The sequence below is a fragment of the Tachypleus tridentatus genome, chromosome 7 (genome assembly GCF_004210375.1).
Source record: "Tachypleus tridentatus isolate NWPU-2018 chromosome 7, ASM421037v1, whole genome shotgun sequence".
In the NCBI taxonomy this organism is placed as follows: domain Eukaryota; kingdom Metazoa; phylum Arthropoda; class Merostomata; order Xiphosura; family Limulidae; genus Tachypleus; species Tachypleus tridentatus.
Window position 1 is genome coordinate 21,476,942 of NC_134831.1, and position 13,869 is coordinate 21,490,810.

At 30.1% G+C, this 13,869-nt stretch overlaps 1 protein-coding gene across 7 annotated transcripts in view; it reads left to right on the forward strand.

The window, feature by feature from the left end:
- LOC143255271 (NGFI-A-binding protein 1-like) overlaps window positions 1–13,869 on the forward strand; it is a 193,340-nt gene that overhangs the window by 8,243 nt on the left and 171,228 nt on the right. For 2 of the 7 annotated variants that reach the window (XR_013030492.1, XM_076510685.1), the window contains exon 1: window positions 6,965–7,139. The exons of 1 other annotated variant lie outside the window; for it this stretch is intronic. The gene's annotated coding sequence lies outside the window, so the exon portion shown is untranslated. Of the gene's footprint in view, window positions 1–6,960; window positions 7,140–13,869 lie in introns of those variants that run through there. 4 more of the 7 variants (XM_076510691.1, XM_076510693.1, XM_076510690.1 and 1 more) reach the window with 4 other exon arrangements.

Here is a 13,869-nt window from a genome sequence, read left to right on the forward strand (position 1 = left end):
AAACTTTCATGAACATATTGGTTCACTGTGGAAAAATAATAGGAGATAGAAAAGGTTTTGCATTACTGTAAATAATTTTGTGAGGACTATATATAATGTTTTAAATCGTGTATTCTAATAACTACTTTGTACCAAACTTGTGTCTTCTACTAGTGTGGAAGACATGTGAGGAATATATATTAATTTTTATACATGCGTGTCAATTCTATGTTATTCTTTATAGAGGACTATAACGTTTGCTAGACTACAGTAATGTAACTTGTATTATTCTGTATACAGACTTCTAATGTCTGCTAGGTTGTACATTAATGTGATATATATATATTATTCCATATACAGATTTCTAATGTCTGCTAGTTTGTACAGTAATGTGATATATATTATTCTGTATACAAACTTATAAAGCCTACTGGACTAATGCAATATGTATTACTTTATATACAGACTTCTAAAGTCTGCTAGATTGTGCAATAATGTGAAATATATTATTCTATATAGAGAATTGTAAATCCTGCTAGACTGTATAACAATGAAACATATTATTCTGTACAGAAATGTATAAAATCTGCTAGACTGTATAATAATGAAATATATATTATTCAATATACAAATTCATAAAATGTGCTAAACTGTATAATAATGAAACATATATCATTCTGTATACAAATTTATAAAATCTGCTTGACTGTACAACATTGTAATATATATTATTCTGTTTACAGACTTCTAAAGCCTACCACACTGTACAATAATGTAAAATATACTATCCTGTATATAGGTTTGTGAGGTTGAGGATGTAAAAATATAGGTGGTATTTTTTTATATAGGTTTCCAAGTTAATCTATAATCCAAATATTTTGTATACAATTTTGTGAGGCCTGCTAGTTTCAAGAATTATATAACCTGCATTTTTTGGCATGCATGTTTGTAAGTTATTCTAGAATGTTAGAATCACAAAATGTATACCATACTGTATATAAGTTTGCAAAATCTACTACGTCGTATATATGTATGACCTATACACCAATGAGTATCAGCTTGTCAAGTCTTTTAGGTCCAAGCAGAATCAGATCAGCTGCATCACATAATTTCTGTTACCGCATTAACGGTTTTTAACGAGTGCTAGGTTGTAGAATGATCTAATTCACTTTATACAGGTGTGTAAAGTGTCGTAAGTTGTATAATAACATAACATATATTTGTCGCATAAAAGGCTGTAGAATCTTCTAGTTTGCTGAGTAATATAAATCCTAACTTCTTGTATACAGATTTGTAGGGTTTGGAATTTTGTAGAATCATATAATTTCCATTTCATCGTATACGTGATGGTAAGGGTATAAAATAATATTTGGTGTATCTCACCGAATGTAAGCTTTTAAAATTAGCTCTATCGTAAAATTATCCAATCTGTACTGCATCGAGACTGATTGGTAAGGTTTACTGGGAAACATAATAGTATACTCTCTCAGGGGATACATAGAAGTAGGTTTTACCAACTTAAACGATATTTATTAGAAAACTATTTAAAAACCTAGTTGAGTGAGGAGGCCGAATCATACCTATGAATAGTATTATAATAAAATGATCTATTTCTTTTTATCGGTGAATAATATACATGTTCACTTTATGAGTTACAGTTAGAAATATCGCTTACCAATGGAACTTCTTGAGTAATATTTACATTGGTAGACATTACTTTTAAGGAGATTTTACAACGATACATGGTAGGTTAAGACTAACAACAAGATTAAACCGTAACAACAGGAATCTTAAAAGGAAGACCAAGTCTTTAAATGAGTTAGATACATTCATTAGGTTTAAGCACAGGTATGTTTTCCTATCTACCAGGCGGCCACCATAAACGTTAACTATTAACACCTAAAAATGCATGAGCATGTATGTATATGATACAAAAGTTGCGACTTGTTCTTTCTGGTTCTCGAGAAGTTATAAAACTGTTAGTTCCAGAAGTCATTAGATGGCCAGTTTATTTTTATCGAACCCCGTCACGATAAAGTAACTTTAGTGTACACACATACTCCTGCTATTTATATGTGAAAGTACAGCTTCTACTGATTTGAAAATCATCTTTATATTCTTTTGTGTGTGTGTGACTTAAAAGCTAAATTTCGCAGATGTGGTTTGAACTAGGTTTTAGTTGAAAATGTAATAATTCATTTTACACAATATGACAAACTTCTTCAATTTAGAGGCAACTTTTGAAAACATCATATCCCAGAAAGTTGAAGCTCTTTATAATATATCGAATGAAAATTTGACCAACAGAGGAAACGTGGAGAGCTGCTCAAAAATATTTAATAATGTCCATAAATCTGAAACCATTGCTGAAATGTTGAAATATTTCTTTAATATTTTCTGTTAGTAATAATAACATATACTTATATCGACTTATTAAAGAACAATCCACAATTGACAATATTATGGACACAGTGTTCCATGGCCCAATATGGCCAGGTGGTTAAGGCACTCGACTCATAATCCAAGAGTCGCGGGTTCGACTCTCCATCACACCAAACATGCTCGCCCTTTCAGCTGTGAAGGCGTTATAATATGACGATCAATCCCACTATTCGTTGGTAAAAGAGTAGTCCAAGATTTGGCGGTAGATGGTGATGACTAGCTGCCTTCCCTCTAGTCTTACACTGCTAAATTAGGGATGACTAGCACAGATAACCCTAGAGTAGCTTAGCGATAAATTCAAAACACAATGTACCTTTTCTCTCTTTCAGTCCAATGTTTTGTAAATGTAATTGATTTCAAGCTCAATCTTTCACGGGTTTTAGCGTATACCATGCTCAAGGCAGAGTATACAAATATTCAACTATGATGGCTAAAATATTATTTGAAAAAAAGAATGTTTTATTCCTGTTAATGGTTTGATTAATTGTAACAGGAAATGTTTTTGAATCTTTAAATGGACTAGTATATCATAAACGTTATTTGTTCTCATGATAAGAGGTGGACTGTGTCTATTAGGGGTGCAGGGATTAATATCCTTTTAGGGACTCATTAATTTTCAATTTTTAGAGGCCCAACAAAAATTTTAAAGGCTCATGGCCCTCCAGCCTTTACATTGATGCGTCACTGTTTGATTCAATACACAGTTCACGTGTCCCTCGCTGGTACAGCGGTGAGTCTACATGTTTACAAAGCTAAAATCAGGGGCTCGATTCCCCTCGGTGGAATCAGCAGATAGCCCGAGTGGCTTTGCTATATGAAAACACACACACACACAGTTCACGTAGAATGCAAATCGAACTGTTGTTTTAGTTTAATTTCAAGATATTTGCCATGAATTTTATTTTTAAAACTAATCATCAACAACATTATTAATCTTAAAAACACTTAGTAACTATACTACAATAATTTTCAATCTTACGAAGTTGGCTGCTCAGTAATTCATTGTCTAGAGCAATAAAATGAAATATCTTAGTAAAATCAATAGAATGGATGAAGTAGAGTCTATTTCATATGATTGTGAATAAAATACATATTTGTGTAATGTTACACCCTTATTATATATTCTACGTAGTGAAATAAACTTCATTTCAAGCTTGTGTCAAGGTAAAACATATTCAATTTCATTTTATTTTATTTCGATTCTAGTACAAGGTGTTGCTCCCTCATTTGATATTTACCTAACCACACTGAGATGCGTATTAATATCGGGAAAGATGGTAAAGCAACTAACCTGTAAATATTATCTTGTTTTTTGCTTTCGATCGAAATCTCTTCCATTTCATGTACATCTATCTATGTCATTAAAAGGCAACCCATCAACAAGGAATTAACTAACAAGAAGATAACTTACTTATCCTTTATTTTATTTAAGCATAGAAAAGTTTAACTCATCATTAACTCTTGCTATGGTTATTACTGTATTTTGTTTGTTTGTTTTGAATTTCGCGCAAAGCTACTCGAGGGCTATCTGCGCTAACCGTCCCTAATTTAACACTTTAAGACTAGAGGGAAGGAAGCTAGTCATCACCACCCACGGCCAACTTTTGGGCTGCTCTTTTACCAACGAATAGTGGGATTGACTGTCATATTATAACGGCCCCACGGCTGAAACGGCGAGCATGTTTGGTGTGACGGGGATTCAAACCGCGCCCATCAGATTACGAGTGGAGTGCCTTAATCATTTGACCATGCCGGGCCGATTACTGTAGTATATTAGAAGTTAAATTTAAGTATTTTACAATATTCAAAAAATGTTTCAGAAAAAAGACAATTACTGTTAACCATAAATTTTTCGTCAATAAATGCCAATAACGTTATTAAGATAAAGGAATTTTTATTTAAAATTTTACTTCAGTGGTTTCAATATTTTGTGTTTTAATTAAACTGTGAATCAAAGTTTAAATTCTTCTGAATTATACATCAAGAAGGGCAGCCTCACTAATTAATCAGTTTTAGCACGAGAACCTAATTGGCTAGTTCAGTTAGGCACTATCATTACTTAGAAGAATCGTTAAATTAACTCTCAAACCATATATCAGGATAGCTTACACTCAATTTTTTATACCCCCAGAAACAAACTACAACAGCAACAACACAAACATCAGTTTTACTTTGCTTTTTTATTTATTTACAACTGTAAAAAGAAATTCTCTTCAAGTTTTCAATAGGGATAACACGTTTTTTAAATGTGTATATATTATTTTTGTATCAGTTCTGCGAAAACTGGTGGATAAGTTTTATACGTAGTTAAATATATATATACACATTTTAAAATATGGTACTAAAGCTCAATTTTATGATTTAAAATTTAGTTTCTGTAAAATGTTATATAAAGTGTGACGTTTTACATAACAGGGTATTTAATAATATTTTTATTACATAAAACGTTTCAAGAATAACGTTTCTAGCAACTGAATCTTTGCAAAAGAAAAACCTATTAATGGTAAAATATTTTTTTATTTGTGGTACACACAAAACTTATATAATGTTTTGCGAAACCAGAAAGCTCATCTATTTTATATGAATAATATTACATTTTCTTGTGGTTCCCTCAATGTGTGAGCAAGAAGTTAACGGATTGAAAACTTTAAAATCCGGTGTTCGATTGTTCACGGTAGACAGAGCGCACATATCATTCCTTTTTGTAGTTTTTCTCACAAATATAATAATAAACTGATTGTACGCATGTCTGAACTTTATTACATGTATTTATATAAAAAAATATTCTACTTTTTAACAGCGTTAAACCAATAGAAATAGTAATTTATCACACTCTAGTAAAACCTAATGCGCGCACACACACACACACAAATGCCGTTATTTCAGTTTCATTACTAAGTTTGACGTGAATAACATTTGTAATTAACAAACAATTATAAATAAAGTTCTGAGGGTCTATAATTTATTTACTTAACGTTATGCATTTCTATTCTTTATAGTTTTATATGAAGCATTGCGGATTCGTTATACCCCTCTTTAGCGCAGATAACCCTCGTGTAGCTTTGCGCGAGATTCAAAACAAACAAACTGTGCCCCTGTTTTGCTCAAACGCTTTGAATGAAAGAAATTGATTTTTTTATTTTTTAAAGACAAATCGGCAGACTTGACAATTATTTGTATAAGGTAAAAGCATCACTGTGAAAAATATTTAAATTTAAAGCTTTAGTCAAATCTATTTTAATATATATCATCTTTCAGCAAAAAAATTGAAGTTGTTAACATGAAATCACTGTACTTCACAGATATTTATGAGTATATACAACATAGTTTTTCCACTTGAGTATCTTTGTACGATTGAGAATTTTGAAACTTGTGAACTCACCTCTCAGAACTATACATATATATACGTATTACATGTTTAAATATTACTTTGTTTATTCCATAAAGCTTAGTTTAAGTATAACACCATATAATATACTTGTGACAAAATGTAATTTAACTAGCCGTTGAATTCATAAACAAAAGTTACTAAAAACATTGAAAAATAAATATATCTTTACTAATCATTTTAGTGTAGCTATTTCCAGTTCCTCTTATGTGATAATAGCAGACATTGTTATTGTCTGAACCATCCACACATGCTTCTGCTTAACAAATATTCAGTTGCTTTTCCCTTTAAATCAAAGTCTTTTTGAAGCAACAACATTTTAGCATACTTATTTTGTTCTTCTTTGTAATATGTAATAATGCCGAATTAAAATATTTTTAACTAACTTCTCGAATCTCGTTGAAATATTTTCCCCAAAAGATAAAGCTGAGGGTCCTGTGCAAGTGCACTGGGTGCACTTAATTTTAGGCTATACTCTCGTTAGTGTTTTATTTTGTAATCCTCGTTGCATTGCAGTGTAAGTAATAATTTCTATGAATTGAAATAATCAAAGGCTCGATTTAAATGTTTTTAATATTAAATTACATAGTTTTAACATTATAAAATATCAACAGCTTTGCATATTTAACAATGAAGCAGTATCTATTATTTTTCGAAAGTAAATGTATAAAAAATACTTGATTATTATAGTAATTTCCTAAGTGCATTCGTATGAAGTTCCTGTTTTTTTCTATACATAAATGCCCATGTAGTTATTCCTTGTTGCTTTTGAACAATTCGCAAGTATGATTTCAAAAAAAGTCTCTAAAAAAATAAAAAACTTTATTATTGCTGTATTCCACGTTATATATTAAAAATGTGGAGATAAACAATAGAATCATTAAAAGGTGACTTTTTTACTTTCACACTACATTGTATGTGTACAAAACACACTTATCAAAAGAATGGAAAATTTCTAACCTTTCTAAATTTGTTCACGGTGGACCGCTCCACCCGCCAGTATGGTAAAAGAATCCCTGCCGCACAGCGCCGAGTTCTTACACCCGCCTTTCTGGGTGAGCTACGTCATCATTAGTTGCTCTACCCACAAGGAACACCCAGCACGTGGGGTAGGGCAACCAATCACGAATAGGAAGTTTTCGATGACGCACCATCCTTGGCTCTTATATGGATTGCAGATAAACAATTACCACTACCACCCTCTCCGTCGCTGTAGTCAGGGGACGGGTTCAATCGAAGAGCTTTGTGTTCATACAAGAAACTAAAGCAGTGGCTGCCGCGACCCACGGTACATGAGAACACCAAGCCTAGTTGCAGCGACCTGTTTCTGGTAAGTTGGCTACTCTGCAGTAGCTGTACTCGACTGAGATGTGAGTTTATCAATTGTTACAGATTTATATGTAATTTTTTTTAAAGATGAGAATATATTTAAAGGAAATATTTTATTATTATAGCTACCAGTTTCTATGTTGAATGTGAGATATTTAATACATATGATTTAAGAAAGAACTTTATGAATGTTTGTGTCTGGTAGTTTTTGTGCAACTTATCTATGTGAGATTTGATATTTTGTTTGTTATAGCTATTTGAAATTCTCACCAAAATAAATAGCTATTTGCTAAACACTTTACTGGCAACGAAAGGTCTTCCATATATTGCTTTACTGCTGTCATTCTAGTAACATATTATCTAGAGTGCGACGTAATTTATTGCTACGAATAAAAAACAAGCACACTTATTTTATAATCTACATATTTTCTGACACAGATTATAATCCGCTAGGTGCCGCTTTATCAGAAAGTATCTCATATTTCTCGTTAGGCTTAGAACTGCAAAAGTTATTAAAATTAACGAAAAAAAAAAAGAGAGAGAAGGGTGTTGTGTTTATAAAAACCAACGAACCTGTTTATATTTTCAAAGTTAAGTTCTTGAATATATTGTATGAGTTAATACTTGGAATTTGTGTTTTGAGTGTTCGTACTAAAAGTAAAATCGTAGATGCGTAAATACTATGTGTGGCTTAATAACATATTTCAAGTTGTTAGTGTGATTGTGACTCGTGTATTAATAAAATTTTGGATACTACTATTACAAAGGATAGGTTCCTACTTCAACTCGATTATTACAAATTTTCATATAGTACAGATTAGATAACTTTTAAAAATTAGTGATTACTTCGTTATAGCTTAAATTTGATTTGTATGCTCGGTTAATTCAGTTAAATTCTTGTTATACCTCTTCGAAAATGAATAAAGCTAGCAATCTATGTGCAATAGTTTTAACACTATAAGAAAATTTTACAATATATAAAACAGACCAGTGTATAATTAATACTAACTATATAAATATTTTTCTATTTCATGTTGGAGAATTAAAGTATTTTAAGTGGGTGAGCATTAGCCATGTTTTTTGATGTGTTTTCATATTTTTGATAATTATATGTGAATTTACATCTCCTTCTGAAGAAAATATGTCCTTTAATTAAACAGAAAATTTATTTCTGATATTTTATAAGTATAATGTTTAATTTGATAACTATTTTGCAAGTTAGTGTGTTTCTTTTAAAACAGCATTTTGTGCTGCTATTTAAAATATTTTCCTAATTTACACTATATAACTAATATGAATTTTTCTCCTTTCACTTATTAATTGTGGTAAACAGTTTTAATCAGGCATTTTTTAAATAAATTTTTTGTTGCATTGGTTAAACTCTGAAGATTAGAGGTTTATTAATATTATTTGGGTGTCACGGTATAGGTTATACAAATTTGATTGTAGACTAATTTAACACTGATCAGTATACCAGGTCAGCAACTTTTTCAGTTGTATATTTTTACATAATTATCGCACATTTATATCAGTTCTGGTAGCTATCAAGTAGAAACCCTGGATAATATGACACTAGTATTTTTCAAAACAACTACATGGAGGATGTATCTATAATATTTATTTATGTGGAGTCCATTTGACTATCATTAACTATTACTATACATGCCATTTATCCTTCAGCATATGAAACAAATTTCTCAAAATTTATTTCACTATATAAGCTGTTATAGATGATAGTACATCAAAGTAGTACAGTATCATCTGGTCTGTTTGTGTATAACATCAGTGTGATAAATATGTATATGTATCTAATTCTTCAACAAATGTTCTCTGTGATAACTGCTTATAATGCCCTATTTTATAAAAGCCTTGATTGATAATTGTTATAAATAGCCTGATTAAAGGATTTTCAGTCCATAGTCTATTACTATAAAGGCACTTTTGTATTGGGATCTAATCAAATCCAAGGCATCTAAAAACACACTCTCAGTTTTCTTTGAGATGAATTTTGCAGTATTGTGGTAATTTTATCGTATATTAGTGGATATTGACTTGAATATAGGAGTATAATAAAACTCCAGCATTTGTTTGATACACTTTGTATGAGTAATGGTTTAATATCCTGATTTATATACAGAGGAACAATTTTTTTTTTTTTGCAATTTCTTAATTTGACAGTATATTTCCTCAAGAATAGATATATTTTCATATTGTTCACAATGCATGCTAACCCTAACAAAAGCTGTAGTACAATTCTGTTTTGGTATTTCAATTCAATTTACTTAGTAATCTTTTTGTTCAACAATGTAAGTTTTCAAAGTTGTGCTGATGATGGTTAACACTAACAGTTTTAGGTATTGTAAAATTTTCTTATAGTAGCATTTATGAGAGCATGTTCAAAAATTTTCTTTCATCATACTTCTCACTGTTAAGATAATTTCAGTTGAAATAACATGTTGGTTGTATTCTCTATTATAATTTTAAGATATCTGCTGGAAAATCTTTTTGCAGTATAACTTATAAACAATTCGTTTTATAATTTTCTTATCTAAATTATTATCCCAGTAGTTTTTAATATAGAGGTTAAATTTCTTGAAGAATAAAAACGTGTGTGTTCAATCATTAGTTTTTTTTGTTTTGTTTTTTATGTTTCTCTTATTTGCAAGAAATGTTATTTTTTTAAGAAAATAATCTGGAGAAAGTTCTTGTTCCTGTGGATGATGGATGGAGTTTTACATTAACTCTTTATAACCTTGAAGTCATTTCAGATGTGTTTATTCTTTTTCTAAATTTGTGTGGGTGATATAAAGGTATGCATTTTTCATACCAATATTAGAAATTTCTGTAACAAACAGTTAGAAATGGAAACTGGTTGCTCCTTACAAGTTTTTGTGACTTGCTATTACTAAGCCATGGTTGAATGATAATTAAGACTGTAAACAAAAGAGAAAGAGGATTTTTTTTTATCAGAAATAATTTAAATGCTGATGAATGATATTTTGAACATAAGTAATAACTTATTGTATGATTGAATAGGAAATAAGATGCTTATTGTTTTTGTTTTTTGACAGGTGATATGCTAAGGCTAATAATATGTATATGGAGATAGGTTACACTGCTAATAAAAGTAGGATTATTGTTATGGAAAAAAATCTTAATTTTTAGGGATGTAGAGTGAACTATTATGGTTTACATAAATATATGTGAGGAGCTCATTAATTTAGTGAGAGAGGTGGTTTTCTAACCCAGTATGTTAAAGAATACTTGAGAAGGTGTCATATTGGACTTTGATTGTAGGTATGAGGAAGATAAATTTAGAAATGTTGAACATCGTTTTAGGTAACGTTGGTTAGAATTTTATTACCATGTTTATTTTAACCACAGGTATAGAGTAAATAAATATATCTTGTGTGCTCATGACTTGTATAAAACAAATGGTTGAAAGAAATTAAGTGGGAAATTGGCTTAAAATAGTAAAATGTGAGTGATAGTTTATTTCTCTTTTTTTAACTAGATGTAATTAAATTTGCTGAGGAAGTTCATATTTCTTATAATTTTTGTACATTCAAATCAGAGACCTAATTTTAAAAGGTTAAACAGTTATACAGTATGGTACTACAGAGGTTGAATCTGTATAGATTATAAATGATGGTTTCAATGGATTTGTTATAGACCAATAAGACAAAGATAACTTCAAAAAATTTTTATAATGAGATCAGGATTTGTTACTTACAAGAGTACTAAAATAATAATAATGTGAAACTTGGATACATTGATTGGGAGAGTGTGTAATCAAGCGGTGATGCATAGAAGTCTGTTAAAGCAATTCAGGATGTGCCTTACACTAAATAGTCAGACAGCTAACTAGACAGGATACAATTTTAAATTTATTGTTATTTATTATTATTCATAACTGTGATTGCAAGGGATAAAGTGGGGAAATGTTAGGGGGAAGAAAAATTGTTGCACAATTAGATTTTGTTTTTATACACATTGAGGTAAAATATTAATGAAATTTTGGTTTCTATTTTTTTCATAAAGCTAATTTTGAGACCATGAGAGAAGAGGTACTGTTAGTGAATTTAGATAACAAGTTAAAGATGATGTGGGATGTTATATTAAAAATAAATTGCTTTTAATTCAAAATAAGTACATTGGAACAAGACAGGTTAATTGATGTGTAAGGAAGGTAAAAGATTCTTATTGATGGACTTTAGTCAAGCTGGATCCTTGCTATTGGGAACTTTTTTTTTTAATTACATTAATGTAATTGATAGGGGTATAATTAGTAAATCAGTAAAATTTGATAGTGGCATTAAATGCTTGGATATTTTTAGCTGTTGGGGTATTAATGAATGTCTTCAATTAACTAACAAGTGTTTGGTAATTTGAAACTATAGAAAGTGCAAGGAAATAAATATCAGTAATGATGGTTTGGACAACATATTTAATATAGATAAGTCAGTTTTGCAGTGAGACTGAATAATATTGGTGGATAAGTAACTACTGCTCATAGTAAACCAAATATAATTGTAGGATGTATTTATAGAGACACTGATTGGAAATGGAAGGGAATTTGTACTTCTGTACAAATTAATAATTAAACCTTGCTTGGAATAATGTGTGTACAATTTTGATCTTACCTGAGCTAGTAATTTAAGCCACTACTAAATCAGAAAAAAATTCAATATGGAAATAACCCATTGTCATAATATTTGATGGATGACAAGGATATATTTATACTGAAAAGAATTCAAGGAATGCTGACTAGAATAATTCCAGGAATAGAAGGGTTATCTTACAAAGATAGATTTAAGATGTGCTATGTGTCTTTTCTTAAGATAAATTGTAAAGTGATGTAATATACTGCAACTAAATGCTACTACAACAAAAAACTGTAACAAAACAGAAATCAAAAATAAAACTTTCAAACATTTGGAATACAAATTTTATCACTTATTGAAACAAAAATAACAAAAATCAAAAACTTCATGCCTGGCCAAGACTTGATAAAAACATTAATAAACAATACAACATAAATGTCATTGTTATTAATTTCAATATATAAAGGAATTGGGAACCAGAAGAAGAAGAAAACTAATTCTGTGAAAATACATTATTCCAAAATTAAAGTTTTTCTCAAGATCAGTAACATAATTGTGCAACAATCAGTAATAATTTTTTTTAACTACATCTTGTGAAATAACTCGTTTAAGGTCAAGGAAGGTTTTTTTTTGTGGTGAGACTAATTAACTTACATAACCTTTCATAACATTAACATCTGTACAATTTGCTTGGGGAACTAAGGTCAGTTTTATAATACAAATATACTTAACACTTTTATGAAAAGACGTTTCTAGTCCTGATTTCTCCAAGCCCGTTCCCCTGGTTGTGGTTTTGCTAGATAGTAGATAGGGACAGTGGGAATCTCGTTAATCCATTCATTAATGGATTTAAATGGCAATTTCATTTAAATACAAAATTATTAGCCTAATATTAATAACCTTTCAAGTTGCTCTGGGGCCTATTAGGCCCCACTTTTCGTAGGAGTGTTAAGTTCAGTGTGCTTTAGTTGGGAGATGAGTTAGCACCTTAATATAACTAAAAATTCATAATTGAACTAAACAATAAAAAGGAATAATAAATGAATGGTAAAGAGAAACCATAAGATATCAGTAGAGTTTACTATTTCACACTGATTTTACTGAAGTTGAAAAAGACATAAATTAATATACTAAAAAAAACTTCTGACATCTTTGTGCTATATTCTGATGAAAATTGGACTATGCAATGTGATTGATTACTTTTATAATGATTTGCATTTGGTAATAGCGTAGGCCTGCACTTTGCAGAAGTTGGAGAATGGAAATGATCATTTCATGAAAGTTACAGGATGGGTTTAACTTTTTTACCTTTTCTTCTGGGTTAGGTTGTAAGTACACAATTGAAAAGCTTAAGTTATGCTAAGTATTTAATAATATTTTTACTAGTGTTTATATTAAAGATAGTGATTAAAGAAAAAGAAGGCACCTAAACTTTTAACATGCTTAAAGGTAAGTTGTTATCTTACAGCTGATTATATTATTAACATAACATACAATTACTTGAGGAACATATCTGGTGTTTTGAAAGGTAGGCATTGTGATTCTTATTTTTAAGAAGGAAGTTGAGTGAGACCCAAGCAATTACAAACTAACTGGTTTGGTTTCTGTTGTTGATAGAGTAATGAAATACATTGAAGGATTACTTAGAAAAGCACCTAGAAGGTCGTGTTTTTTATTTTTATTGCATAATTATCTGCATAGGACAGAGTTTTTACTCATTTGTTGAAGCTTTGTGAGAGATCTTTTGTTTGTGTGGATGAAGGTAGCTCCGATTATGTTGGATATATAGAGATCCAGAAGGTTTTTGTTAAGGCTCTTATAGTAGATTAACTGATTAATTAAATTGTTAAGAAATTAAGATAATTACTCCAAAATGGCTTTGTTGTAGAATACAGGGAATTAAGTAAATGGATATCATTCTAATTGGAAGAGATATAAGTATTGGGACTTATTATCTATACCAATGACAAGGACTACTGTGTAAATAATATATTTATTTCTATAATTACTAATGCTATTAAACTAGATAAGTTTAATTCTTTGAAAAATGCTTTGTTAATTCATAAAGACTTGGATAGTGTTGCATAGTAAGCTGAGTAAAATGAGTTCGAATGTTGGTAAGTATAT